Source organism: Protopterus annectens, chromosome 7.part0 (assembly GCF_019279795.1).
Source record: "Protopterus annectens isolate FY-2018-M chromosome 7.part0, PAN1.0, whole genome shotgun sequence".
Taxonomy (NCBI): Eukaryota; Metazoa; Chordata; order Ceratodontiformes; family Protopteridae; genus Protopterus; species Protopterus annectens.
The window spans coordinates 1,833,343,653-1,833,359,719 of NC_056739.1; positions in this window are offsets into that span (position 1 = coordinate 1,833,343,653).

A 16,067-nucleotide genomic window follows, 5' to 3' on the forward strand; every position below is an offset into this window, starting at 1 on the left:
TTTAGAATCTGCACACAGTTTATCAATTTGTGTGTCTTTATTCTTTCCACATCTTATGTATCTATAAAAAGGTTTCCTATTATACTCAATATAGTTATATAAATTTTCTTCAAAATTTCTTGATCTTGTCTCACACTATGCTTAATCTGTTTGTCCAACTTGTTTATTTCAGTTTTCAAAGCTGTAGTTCGACCTCTCTTCCATTTCTTATATTTTTTGTCTCTCACCTTAATAAGACATGTTGTGGCATCGCTATGATGCTTCTCACCTCTGACTGAATACAGTTTTTGACTCAGTTCAGTTATGAATGCCTTGAGTGATTTGAGCCTAGACTCTGGTTTCTGAATTAGTGCCAGAGGTATTGTTAATATTTCAAAAGTATATGATTGTGTGACACAATCACTCTTTAGTTGCCCTGTTCCAAAATAAAAGTAGAAATTCACAAGCAGTTTCTCAATCCATGAAGGCTATGGGGGAAAAATATAGAATGTTTTTTGTCATCCAATTTGCCATGGTATATTAAAACTTTTATACACAGAAGGGGGCTGTAGAAATATGGAATGGGCTACTTGAATGGATGGCAGAAAGTGAATCCACATGGGACAGGTGGAAAAAAGATGAGAAGGAAGGTGGAAATGGAGTGAAGCTGGAATACTAAATCCACTTAAAAAAGCATACTAGATAGCTTCATTCTCTCCTTATGCCATCTAGAAAATGAAATATAATTAAGCTGTGAACATCCCAACGTTAAAGCAAGACTCTACTTCATGGTGACTAATGTACACATTGGTGGGAAATATTGAATTTTACATTCTAAATGGACTCTACTACACTTCAGTAAGAGATAAAAATGCTCCACTACATCATTCTGTTAATCTTATGTTTGATGGTAAAGTTGGCCCTATTTACAATACAGAATGCAATAAGATACTAATATCAAGAAGGTGTAATGCAATGTGACTTTGGCTCACTTTGCTAAACATTTGTTGCTAAGGAAAAGACTCTGTTGAGGGGCAGAAAATGGTCTTTCTCTCTTTTTATTGACACAAAATTCACACTTTAATTCTAAAGTAAAGAACAGCTCACTTTTATATTAGTCGGGGAGGGGGCAGAAAATTTAGAAATTTTACTAGAAAAATTATAGCAACTAAACAGAAAAAAAAAATAAAGGCTTAATTATAAATGCAAAACCTTTTTTGACATCCTGATAGCCTATGTATTGAAACACTTGCTTTTTAATACTCCAGTATTTATTATATAGCACATTTACTTCTTCCTTTCCATAATAACCATAAAAATGTAATCACAATCATATGTATACAATTTTACCCTGCTTCACTTCCTTTTACATAGTGTTCTTGCAGAGCATACTGTATTATTAATTTCCATAAGGTCTTTAGATTAATATTTCTTGAAACTGCTTCTTAAAACCCTACCAATCTTTATATTCAAAGAAGATATATCCAGTTGATTCTTCTCCAGATTTGGAAAAGGAAAGACAACCTCATTATTAAAAGATTTAGGTTGCATTTGCAATTTTACAGGTAGCTTTCCATGAGATATTCTTCAAATACAGTCAAGGAAGGGTGTGTTAAACATGACCAATTTTATCTTTTTGGAACAATAATATATTTTCTAAGAAACACTTCCCAAGCTGGAAGTTCATAACACATATTAATTATCCTTTCTTATCACTGCTCCTGTCTGATATATTCCCTTTACATCTTTCTAACAATGCATCTTCCATGATAGTTTATCATGCCATCTTCTAAAAATGATCATTCTTCTTTACATTATTATCAGCTTGTAATATAAGTAATTATTTCTTAAATACACTATTTCTCTCACCATGTCAATAAAATGCTACATTCTATTATGTATATAGATTTTCTGGAAACCAACTAAAGACTGTATTTGCTGCATTCAATCTTCCTTTTCAATATACTTTTAAAAACCCCATTTTGTTCTGGATTATCCTTCAACTTCATGTTAGAATAATGAAAAGTTTATAAAGTTACTTTACCATTGTTGCTGTCTTTTTCTAGTTGTTATGGAAAAGGTTGTACTCTCTCAAAATAATTCACTTTACTAATAAAACATTATTTATCAAGTATAAAATTTCCTAAAGAAAGTCTGCACGCCTTCCAAGTTATAATGTCTTTCTGATAATTCAACATTTCCTTCCATTTATTCATTCATTACAATCTTTTCCTTAAAATGTGTATATAATCTTCATAAACTTCTATTTCATTAAAACAAACTCTTCTCCAAAACATTTATGTCTCCTTACTCACCACCAATTAAACCTCTATTAATGTCTTTCTGGCAGTCTAAGCTATCTGCCTTAAAAGCACATATTTACCTGTAACTATCAATAATATGTGTTCTCTATAACTCAAAATAACTGGTAAATGTATCACGTCTCCCCTTTACATTGATATCAATTAACAGGGGGTCAAAACATACCACTGCCTTACCTCGCTTAATATTTTAATGCATGTATCTTATCTGTTACTTGTAAGTGTAACTATGCATGTCTTGTAATGCATTTTGCTCAATGAATGATGTGTTTTTGATACCAAGTCCAAATTTTTTCATTGCCCTTATTTTGCTGCCATGAAATAAATTATCAAAGGCCTTAATAACAGCATGGCTAAAATATATGTTAATTTATCTCTTCTACCATCAACTCTATAACTCACATTATTAACAATAACAATTTTCTAATAGGCTTTCACTTCCCCTGACCATAAAATGTAACTTTATTTATTCTGTGTAAATCAGGATCAAAAGAAAGCTAAATCATGTCCGTCAAAATTTGTAATCAGTGTATAACATGGTTAAAAGTCTTCAAGTTGTAAAATCTTTTCTATTTTCTCTTCCAAATTAAAGTTAATTAAGACTCCCACAAAAAGTATATTTCTAACTTTTGTTCCACAGACTACTCATTATAAACATTCCTTACTGTCTCCAGTTGCCACTCTTCTAACAAACTATAAAACTAAAAAAAATTGTATCAAACAATCTAGCCTAAACTTTATTACAAAGCACTGTTCACCTCCTGTAATTTTGCATTTCATTCAGATAATAATAATAATGCCAATTCTTCTATAACATTCTTTATCTGCAACTTATATCTGCACTTACACCCCTTCCCCTCAATAAATTTGGAAAGCCTTTGTTGCCAGCATTATTGGTTCTTGTATATCTATCTTCTTACAGCCAAATATAGTAAACATTCCATGTCTCCAGTAATATGTTTAAACATTTTCATAATAAAAGGGATACCTTCTCTTTTCTGCTTTTCAGTAATCGACAATGTTATCTAGTTTTTCATTTTTATTATAATTCATTTTATATACATTTCCTCATATAAAACCTTTTCTGAATTTTTGTCCAAAGCTATATGCAACTCTTCTGCATCGTGAATTTAATCTTCACACTCTCGTCTTCATATTTTTTTTTTACTTTGGATTATATTCCTTCTAATCTTATCCATCAAAGTTAGCAATGAGAGAGTACAGCTGTCATAAAACTTTCTCATGTATAGATGATGTCTTCATACAGTTCCATAGCTTTTTTACAAGGTATCAAACTAAGATAACATATGTCAACTTTAAGCTACTTTTTGTAATGTAGCAATAACAGATCATGATAAAAATATGCAGACTGTGCAGTGTGTATATAAAATAAATCTATATTATGTTCTTCCCCTGTTTTATATGTATGGTACTTATTTTCTGCAAAAGTAATTCAGTTCTCTTTAACATTTCTCTCAGAACATTTATATTCAAAGTTCATTTCCCTCATTTTTTTCTTTCTTCCAAATAAGGTTTGAATTTCTTTAACTAACAAGTGTGATCTGTTATTTGTAAAATGTTTCAGCCTTCCTAAAGCCATCACAATTTATTTTACTAGAAAAAGCTAAAAAAGGTTGGCACCAATGAGAAACGTCTGAAGTTTAATAAGTTGTTAAGCACTTTCCTTCATATTATACAAGAACTTTAATAGAAGAAACATGTTGTCCAGAAAGCACATTTAAATAAGAATAACAGCAAATCACATGTCAGATTTCCACCAATTAAAAAACATATATCAAAATTCCTCCTTATACAAAGGCATCATTCATAACTTCAGAAAGTAAGATAGAAATCAATAATACATAGCCTCAATGACATTCATCAGAAGTGGTTATAATAAAGAATATTTTGTTGTTAAAATTCAATTTGTCCCCATCAGTAAAACACACCACACCAAAATGGCATTTGATGACTTTTTATTAATCTTCCATTAACACAACTTTATTGAATCATTCAATTTATTAATCACAACATGAACATCATTGTAACCATTCATCAGGGCAGTGTATTCCTGCTCACCCTGCCTGAATAATTAGTGCTGTCACCACTGCTTACTTATTATTACTTATCAAAACAGAACAGCATCCTACTGCTCGCCTTTATCCCCCAAACTCCTTGCATTAGATATCTGACATCAGAGGGGAAACAGAAGACGGACAAGTCTGTCCCTCTTTTCCACATAAGCACCCAACCACAAAGGAAAACAAATCCAAGATATCCACAAAAAGAGGCAGGGTTAGCAAGATCACACCTAAATCTGATCTCTTTCCCAACTGCACTCACATAAATCCTCTAAACGTCACTCAACACCTACCTCACTTACCCCCAACTTTCTCTTTTTAAATTAACTCTTCTTTGTCCACAGCTGTATCTAAATTCCTTCCAATTCATTCCCCTTCATCCTAGCCTTAACATCTTTCCCCACACCCCATTCCCCGTCAACCAACCCTAACTCCCTTCTTATCAACTCTGCATAACCCCCTAAAACACTGAAGATGACCCTAGGACAAATTGGCTTGTTCCCAAAACTCATTTTTCCCACTCCACTTCAGTAAAACACACCACCCCAAAATGGCATTTGATACCTTTTGTTAAACTTCCATTAACATAACATTAAAGAAACATTTTAATTTATTAATCACAAGATGAACATCCTTGTAACTGTTCATCATGGCTGCATATTCATGCTCACCCTTCCCAAATAAGTAGCGTTGTTACCACCAGTCACTTATTTTTACCTATTTTATTTATTTATTTATTTTATTTTACATTTGTTAACCGGGGGTTTCTGACTGAGCCGAAAAGGCACGTTTTCAGCAGAAGACCGGGGAGAAAAGCTCAACATAGAAAAATTACAGATACATTTAGTTATTTAGACATGATCAGTATACACACAAATTATAAAAGACATGTTTTTACAGTGGTATGCAGCACATCAACAGTTACAGTGGAGAGAAAACACAAAAATATTAATTTAGAAATAAAGGTAATTAATAGATTTGTGGTGTACAGCTGAAATTTGGAACATAAGTAGAATACATACATAGTACACAGGTACAGTACATGTATTGTAGATTAGCCAGTGTTTGTGAGTAAGATTGAAAACTATTATCAAGTACTCTAGGCTTAGTATGTCTAGTATATCAAAGCAGTATCCTACCACTTGCTTTCATTCTCCAGTCTCCTTGCATCAAATACCCAACGCCAGCAGAGGAACAGAAGAGGGACAAGCATACCCCTCTTCTCCACCCACCAGCCTGTTCCAGGCTGTCACCTTCAACTACTGCAGAATTTTCACTAAACTCTCAAAAATTAAGCTTAAGCATACATAAACAGGTCTAAACCAAACTCACTCAGGTACATTTCATCTTCTCTAAACTAAACTGGGTCCCTCTCACCAAAATCCCTATGTTCTATTGTCTGAATACCCAAAGTAACCAGTTGCCTCACCAACCTACAATTTACAAACCACCAAGGCCACTCTAAAGCCACTTTAGTCAATTATCTAATATAAGACAGACATTTGAAGACCAAAGACCCAGCCTCTTAATAACCTCAACTGATCTTCCTTCCATTGCTAAATCTGAGACCATTCCTGTGTGAAAGAAATGAGTGGAAAACCTGTCTCCTGGGAAACCAATAAAATGAAAACCCCTCCTCATTACACATACAAACTGACTACCTGTTATCATCTTATGCCCTCTTGACAGAAAAAACAAGTCTTGGGGACTCCCCACATGGGTCTGCAGTAATCTCCTTGCCCAATCCATCAGACACAGCCAATTGTTTCTGTCTTTCCCAAGTACTATCTGCATGCTCTTCCCCTAACTGATCCGTTTTACATCTATGCTACCAAATATGCACTGTCACAGCAAATACTGTGACATCTCCCCAAACTAGTGACCCTAACAACTTTGACATCCTAAATGCTCCATAATACATCACCCACAAAGTATAATCCGCTCAATCACCAGCCACTAAAGCTAAACCCTGCAACAAAACTTTCAAAGCCTGTCTGGTCAACGGCCTTTGCTCATCTACACGCACACCAGCCACTCTATCCCATCCCTTCAATATATGAGCAACTGTCCAGGATATAGTGAAATCATGCAACCCTTTAACCTGAGAAAATATACTGATTGTGGCCAGATCAACCTCTACCAACTGAACTGCCTTACCTTACACCCAGGCCCAAGCCAAGTACTGCAATAGCAGCTCTTTTGATAAAACTCCTTCTGTCTTAGGCAGGTGCAAAACAGATTTATCAAAATCATGTAATGCCCTACCATATGCCTTCCTGGTGAATGCTGCCCAAGACTGCTGTACAAACAATCTGGTTACTTCAGCACAATCTGACACACATTGTCCGGCAACATCCTCAGCTTGCCTGCTGCCCCTAGAGCTAACTGCTGGAAACTGGAAAACTGAAAGTCAGACAAACTGTCAGCAATCCCATTCCTAGCACATGCTATATGCACACCTCTGACAGAAAAATTAATCAACAAGCTCTGGAAAACCAACTTACATAATACTAACAACAGCAATTCAGATTCCACTGTCTTAATCTGAAAAACTCACACCACTGCAATATTGTTCAAATGAAAAATAACCCTCTTTCCCCTCAACCACTCTTGCCAAACCGGACACACTGCCCAAATTGGCATTAACTCCAAAAGGCTACATCCTTCTTGCACTCATCCTTCCAATCCACTGGCCAAAGAGCTAAAAACTATTAGCTACCAAAAAATAGTCCAATTACAATACCCCCTGCTATAACTGTAAACAATTTCAGTGCTGCTTAACCAACACTTTCCATATGCAAAAAGGAGACACCAATAAACTATTCCAGGTGCTAAATCAGCCCTTGCCCACTTACCAATCCTTTCCCAATGATGTCTGTTTTTCCCCCTTTTCACAAGAAGGCCATGGACCTACAAAATTTATGACCCAGGAGAACTACCCGACACACACAATTAAGAACCCTAAAAGCTCCATTACATCCTTAATCCATCCTTTGTCCTTCAACTTCACCCATCCAATCTTTTCCTAGAAACTTTATTTTCTCAACTTGTAGACAAAACAAACCGCAGTCTGCATGCACTAGCAAACCCAAGAATCCACTGCCTTGGTTGGGTCTTCCAAATTCTGCATAACCAATGGGACACTCAGCTCTTCACACATCCCCAGAAACCCTTGCATACCTTCCAACACTCCACAGCCCTCTCACATACTGTTAGGAAATCATCTAGGTTATGGGTCTACATTATAACAATGAACGATCAAATGATCGAACGTTGTTATATTGAACTCTAAAGTTTGAATTCACAAGACATCGAACAACCAGAATAGTGATTTTTTTCCCAGGGAAAAAAAAAATCGCTGTTCCCAAAAAAAAAAAAAAAAAAAATTAACAAACATTAAAACATTACATAAAGTGGGGGGCTTCACCCATCCCACCCCCCTACTTAAACATACCAACTCTGAGATCACACTACAGTGCCAAAAATGGCAAAGTGACGAAGCGTCCAAGCGATTTCTTTCCCAGGGAAAGAATTTGCTTATATGCTGCTTTGTCATTTTGCCTTTTCGACATTTTAAGTTCAACCAAGACTCATTCGACAAAATGCGTCTTCGGTTATCTGATAGGAACCCTAGGTAATGTAACACCCTCAAGGGCCCACTCACTGCTGCCAAATCCAATGGAGTGCAGTGCAAAACTTCTCAAAAGTAATGCAGGCTACCGAGCATCCCATCAGTGTAGCCTTGTCAAAATAAAACTTGTTTCCAACCACCATGCCTAACAATGGCCACTCTTTCTCTAGCACCGGCAATAATCAAAATGCAGATTCAACCTTTACCAACCACAGATCCTTAAAATCCTAAGTAACCTGCATCTCATCATCCAAATATGGTTAACTTACCTTGGTGTCCTATACCAACATAAAATCATTAACAGAGTTCCTTTCAGGATAAGATATTTGGTGAATCAAACAAAATTCATCAGCCACCTTCTTAGAAACCAAGCCTAATGGCAAGACCTTAAAACTGCCAAAAGGGGGGCTGTCAAAACAGCCCAGTAACCTAGCCACCCACCATTCCTTCTCCACCAAACCTTCCAAAGTACCTTCCATCCGGTGCACTGAACACAAATTCATATAAACTACTCCATCCTCTCCAACCCTTGATTTAACAGAAAATCCCAGAGACAACCCATTAATTAGCTACATCACATCTTTCAAATCAGAAAATTACTTGAGCTTATGCCATAATACCTGTACCCTAATAGGAGAATGCATCTCCTGGTCTACCCCTCATCCCCAAAAGGATACATGATGCCCACAAAAATTTCCCCCTACCCCACAATCTTTCAAATCCCTGAAATGAAGAAGGTAACCCACCCAAGTCAGTCAAAGGCAAACTTGGACTGATTGCCCTACTTTCCCATTGGACATACTGCAACAAGTGTGTGAGAACTTGCACACCACCCATAAGCAATGGCCCACATTAAAGGCCCAGCATACCCCAGTCCCTTCCTCTCCTATCCTACCTCATCTGCTAACAGCTCCAAAGCTATCTATCATAGTGGCTAGACATATGTCAGGGTGTCTAACCTCCCAATGCAATCAATGATCCATTGCCTTCTGCATATGAAAACTTTGATCGTACCACAAACACATGTTTTCCACCCATAGACATTCAGCCTCATGGATTGTGAGAAAATAAGCCAAGAGTGGTAAGGCCAAGCTGATATCTTTCATCAGCCAAACTGCCATTTAGAACATGAAGCCTAACATCCAGTTTTCCCATGTTTTTAGTCACAGCTTACCTTCTATCCTCTATTGCACGGCTGCTAAAGCCACCAAAAGATTTTTGTAATTTGCAGTCTTCAGTTCCAACAAGAACTGAATCCCTTCTGTATCAACTAACTGGAAGATATTGATATACTCCCCCTTCCAAATCTTTTGAGGACTGTATGTGAGAAGTCAGAAAGACTGCCCCTCTCCCTTCCCCCAGGGCCTGTGTAGCTAACCAAGCAACTGGCCAAATTCCAAAGTCTGATCCAACCTCATCTAGTTGTGACTCAATCCTGCCTATGGATGACAACCCTATGCTACCCTCCCTTTTGAATGCCTCACCTTGAACCTGGCCTCCTTCATTAAGCCTCTACTGATTCTTTATGGGGCCTGTATCTTCACCAGACCCCTGGCATGACTCATCCCCACCTACCCCTGAACTATTCTCAAACCGCTCCAAGTTTGACATACCTACATGAAATCCCAACAACAAGTTATTACCTGCAGCCACATCATGCATCACTCCAATGGCCGGAACATCACTGTGACAGCATCCCTCAACTGCCATGCCTGCTTCCTTTGGGCAACATGCTCTTTGCCACCTGTCTTTTCCTCCTTTGACAGGACTCACCAGGTTATCCAGCCACCATATCCTCACTGATAGGCAAACCTCAGAACAGCTCCTCCACTTGTGAAACAATGGGTGCCCGTCTCTGCCGCAAACTCTGCACATCAGCCATCTCCCAAAAGAAAAGACAACAATCAGAGTGCTGCACATAACAACAACAAAAACACCTTTGTGTGTACACCTGTGAGAGTACGCCCTTAACCCTTATACCTTCCCCTGTCTTGGAAGCCCCCATCCCTTCTCACCCCTGCTCTTACCCCCATGCCAAGCTCCTCTGCTCACCTTCATGTGCTATGGGTTGTGGTTACATAGTTCTCTATCATCTCTCTCTCTTTTTTTAAATAGAGGTCCTTTCACTTTTTCCCCTTACTCATTTCTCCTCCCTATTTCTTTTTTCTCTTTTTTTACTTAAGTCTTTTCACTTCTACACCTTCTAGATCTTGATCAGATCTTGATTTACTTTCACTGCATAGGTTATCCATGGGTTTACTTCCATGCTGTGAAACTATCAGCTGGATGCCTTTAGAAGCATAACAGAAAACATATGAGGAGTGACTTGCTTTCTTTTTTCTTTTTTTTTTTCCGTTTTATATGCATACATATATATATATATATATATATATATATATATATATATATATATATATATATATATGTATATAATATTTGGAGAAATCCAAAATATATGGATTGTCCCTACAGTATGGAAGTGATGAAAGGTTCCAGCTGTGCATGAAAAACTGTTGGCACTCATTTTCACAATATCAAAGGAAGTAGATATTGCTCACAATTAACAAACCAATGAGCAATCTTGTCCACAGTTTCCTTTTCAAGGAATTTTACTTTTATTGATCGTGTTAGCATGCAAGCAATGGAACCATACCTATCAACCTCTTAGAGCAAGAAATCTGAAAAAGACACAAATAATGGGGGGACAAAGGCCAAAAATAGGGGCAATTTTTAAATATTGCTCTTACAAACTTAGAAAGTTGATAGAATAACAGGTTTTGCATTAGCAAAATCAAATGTCCAGCATTGTTTTGTGACTTCAGTCCTCAGAGGTTTGTGAGTGATTTGACAGAAACTATAACTTTATGCAAAACAGACCAAATCTATGTCAAAATTCTGGACATTCTGCAAAAATCTGGACAGTTGAGATCAATGAATAGAACCCAAATTACTAAAAGCTCCCAACATGGACTGCACATCCGAATGTCAGCCTAAACCCCCCTTCCCTATAATGGTTAAACCTACACTGTGCATGCACTGGGACCAAATGTTAATCGTGGGTGCCTCATGACCCAAGAAAGCACCTGAATAGACACTCCCAGTTCCACTAAATCTAACTGAGCTGCAAAGCTAAGAAAACTACACTGCAAACAGAATAATAACTGTGAAAAAAATGCTAACTGACCTACATTCATTATATTAACAAAGGAACTCTGCACTCCTGCCCTGCAACATGTAGGCCAAGTTTGCCACATGCCTCTAGTTACAAACTCCACCAATCACCAATGATAACAGCAATGCGGCCCTCAACATGACTCAAATTATCCTGCCCACTTCTAACTGGCCACTTAACAATATTAACATGCCTGAACTCCTTCTGGACCATGCGACATCTAGTACAACAGTGTAATCATGCAAAATTAATATGCAGCTGGATCCTTAACAAAATATATCAGCAAACAAACCATCCTGTACCCAATATCCTTCCTCCATCATGTACTAGGAGAAGAAAGAACAACAAATCAAAGTGGCAGAAATAAAAAAAAGTAATATCATGCAGCCATTACCCACCTCCACAGGCCAACTACTATTAACCCAAGGACTACCTGACACCAAAGTACCTACTGGTCATCACAGACATAAGCCTGCAATACACCAATATCATACCTAAATCTGATCCCTTTCCCAGCTACACTCACATAAATCCTCTAAGCACCATCCCACACCTACCTCACTTCCTCACAACCTCTCGTTATTGAATTAACCTTTCTTTGCCCACAGCTCTACCTAAACTCCTTTCCCCTTGTTTCCCCTTCATCCCAGCCTTAACATCTTCCTCCAACCCCCATCCCCCTTCTACCAACCCTAACCCCCTTCTTATTAGATAACCCCTAAAACACTGAAGATGTCCCTGGACAACTTGGTTTGTTCCCAAACCTCATTTTGTAGTACAATTATATAAATAATGAAAGAAATAGCATAAACATTCATATTATGACTCATTCATGTTGCTAAAAAATCCACTACTGCTGTGGACTAAAAAATAATCCCTTTACTGTAACTGCTCTTCTAGAGAGCAAAAAAATACTTATCAAGGCATTCTCTGGGATTCAATACATTCTATGTAGGCTTCGAGTTTATATGTGGGCTCAGTGATGCACAGTGAGCAGTTGTGTTCATTGCATATTCGTGCCGCTCATAACATTTAAACATAAATAAACAAGGTTTTGTGGCTGGCAACCGTGCTGCTGGCCAGAAAACCATGTAAGTGAACACAAATAGCAATTATGTGTAAGTCAGAGCACTGAAGGTCCATGATTTTGCACAGAATGCCACAATGATCATCAGGACTTAACAGATAATAGCTTTCATAGCTCTCAATCTCTTAGTGCAAGATTTTGGGACAGAGGTCAATATAATGGGGGGACAGCGACCAAGAACTAGGGACAGATTTGACATATTTGCTCTTTAGAAATCTGTTAGAATAACAAGGGGTTTGTATGAAGATACTTTTTCTGAAGGATTTGAAGTCTGAAACTCAAATTTACGTAATTATTGAGTCACATCAGTCCTGAGATCATCCCAGTGATATGGCAGAAAACCACAAATTTGATAAGGAACACACCAAAATATATATAATGCAAAAACAGGACATTCTGTGACAATCTGAAGAGTTGAGAGATATGATAGTTAGGTATATGATCCAAATACAGTACAGGGCAGTGTATATAGTGCAGATTATTTTGAAATCTCATTCCTGGCATTATGTACTAAGTTGTGTAAATGATCTGTATGTGTACATGGACTGCCATGTAAAATAAACACTGAGGGGAAGTGTGTTTATGTGGCAGTGTGAGGTATTGCCAGCTATACCAGGAGAAATAGGGCAATGGATGTGTAAAATATGCCAGCACAACTAGCTAGAGTTTTGTAAATAATTATATGTCAATTTTAGATCAAACTGATTTGTACAGATCTTCTTCTTTCGGCTTTTCTCAGTTAGGGGGCGCCACAGTGGATCCCCTGTCTGCTCATGATTGGCAGTGGAGTTTTACAGTGTCGATTTGCCAGCCCGGCACCCAATCTTCCACAGAAGGCACACACACACACACACACACACACACACACACACACACACACACACACTCACACCTAGGGCCAAATTTTAGAGTGTCTAATCCACCTGCAACATGTCTTTGGGATGTGGGAGGAAACCAGAGCACCTGGAGGAAACCCATGCGACCACAGGGAGGACATGCAGACTCCGCACAGAAGGCACTCCAGCCAAGGATCGAACCAGAGAACTTCTTGCTGTGAGGCAGCAATGCTAACCGCTGCACCACCGTGGCCGCCCAAACTGATTCATATAGATACTTGTGTTGAAAAATGTATTTGTAAAGCTGTTTGTGTTAAACAATGTACCAAGAGTGGGTCCTGATTATATTGTAACTGATTAAATGTATATGTTTTAACGGGTCCCCTTCACATGGTCGACATTTCAAAATGCTGACTTTCATATGGTTGAGACCATATGATCGACATTTGAAATGCTGATCATGCAGAACTGGCATCTCCGTACAGTGCAGAATGGAAAGATTTATATTCCTGCACTGTAGTGCAATCTGTGAGTTGTTATATTTAAGTTATAGGGGGTGTGGGGGGTGCAGGGGAGTTTGTCCCCCTGCTAGCAGTATTTAGGTAAGTGTTTTTTTGTTTTTTACTTTAGTTTTTCATATGTTCGACATTTCAAATGTCGATCATATGGTTTCGGCCATATGAAAGTCAGCATTTTGAACTGTCGAACATATAAAGTAGATTCATTTTAACAGAGGATACTGGAACAGAGGAGGTTAATCTCAGTCTAGCTAACTTTGAAAAATAGTAAGAAATTAAATTACTTAATTTAAGACATAAAGATTGTATCTTACAGTTCTGACTGCAGCCAGAGATGAAATGTCTTTGCCAGAGAATGGTTTACTAGTGCCTGTAGGAAGAGTGGAAGTGTTTTATGGTTTTATGACTTCCAGAAGCTGCTACAGATCTGTGTGTATGGTAACACATATGTGCGAGATTCTAAGTCAATTGCTAGGAATGGGGGTGGTATGGGAATCAGAAGTCAGATGACCAGATTTATGTGATGTCATTCTGTAATCCATCAGAAAAATGATGTTTTAATACTAGATGAGACTGAAGTCCCAGAGCAGTCTGTTTATTGGAACTTGACATAGAAGTTTCTCTTCACCTATTTCATCTTGCCATGCTCTAGTAAGTTAACCAAGGAATAGAAATTCTTTAGATCAGTCAGGTAAATAATTAGTTAAGTACTGTTTTTCTGTATCTGTGTGAATCTATTTATCTGTGGTATTTTAATATTTCCTGTGATTGGAATTCTGGTGTTTATTGTAAATAAAAAATTCCATTTCTATGTTATTTTCTTAGTTATTATAAAATATATTTAAACCTTACATCGTGGCTGGTTCTTTATAGAATATTTTAACCTTCAAAAGTACTTATATCTATTTGGTGATTCTGTGGCCACTCCTGAAAGCCTTACTGCACTGGTCAAAACACTGCCATTTGTATTAATATCAATTTCACCCTGCATAATTGGGTACACTTGAAAAAGCCTTAGAGTAGCTGGCTTTGGAGTGTCTGGTGGCAGATACTATTGTCTGAACAGAAGGGGCAGATCTAGTAAATCTGTGCCAGATTTTCACAGGTGTGTGTGTGTGTGTGTGTGTGTGTGTGTGTGTGTGTGTGTGTGTGTGTGTGTGTATGTGTGAAAATCAAATCTTAAAGATTATGTGCATCAGCTGCTTAGAGCAGGGACAGAAAGCACTTGATTCACAGAGATGGTGCTGAAAGACTTGGCTTGGACGCTCGGTTGAGGACTTAACTCTATAGCTATGCCAGTGGGGAGTCTCAATAGGGCCCTAGAGAGAGAGAGAGAGAGAGAGAGAAATCCAGAGCCCAGATTGAGTGTGTTCCCTGTGTGCTCCTCAGGGAAAATTATGCTTGATGCAGAGATCTGCATCTGGAAATACTGTGTGGATCTAGTTTTGTTCAAAGTGAACATCCCTCTCCAGTGTCAGTGTTGAGGACTCAGGTTCCTTGATTATTGGCTTGAGGGATGGACTACACACGTATGCATTGTGTTCATAAAATCCTCCAAAGTTAGTTATGAAAACAAAATTGCCACTGATTCTAAAGACAACCACAAAGCATTCTATAGCTATGTCAAAAATCTCAATGGCAACACTCAGATCTGCTCTGAGTTACAGCACAATGACACTAAATATACAGAACCAACTGATATTGCCAACATCCTGGCAGATAGGTTTAGTGCTAACTTTACCCCCCTCTCACCCCCTAAAGGGCCCATCTTTATACTGGAAGAATGCAAAGTTCCTGTAATCATGGCTGCACAGGTAAAACCTTCACTCTCCAAAGCCAAGAACACAGCATCCATGGGACCTGACAACATCCCAGGCTGCCTTCTACATGAACTACAGAATGAACTGGCACCCCTCCTAAGTACCATGTTCAGTCATAGCCTCACCTCAGGCTTTGTGCCATGGAATGGCGCACCGCAACAGTTATCACACTCCACAAAGGGGGGGCCACAACAGACCCCGGGAACTACTGCCCCATTAGCCTGACAAGCCTTGTCTGCAAGGCCATGGAACGTATTATCATGGAACTCATAAACAATGACATTGGAGATCTCCAAACTCTGGACCCCACACAGTTTGGGTTTGTAAAAGGCAGATCATGTCTCCTAAACCTGATAGACTTATTTGAAATAGTCACCAAAGCCATAGATGAGGGTAAGGTGGTTCACACAGCCTATCTAGATCTCGCCAAGGCGTTCAACACCATCCCCCACTCTTAAATTATAGATAAACTCACTAAACTAGGTATAAATCCCTGTCACAAGATGGGTTGCCAGCTGGCTTACTGAAAGAACCCACACCATGAAAGTAGCAGACTCCAAATCAGACTTCAGACCAGTGACAAGTGGAGTACCACAGGGTTCAGTCCTGGGGCCTCTCCTGT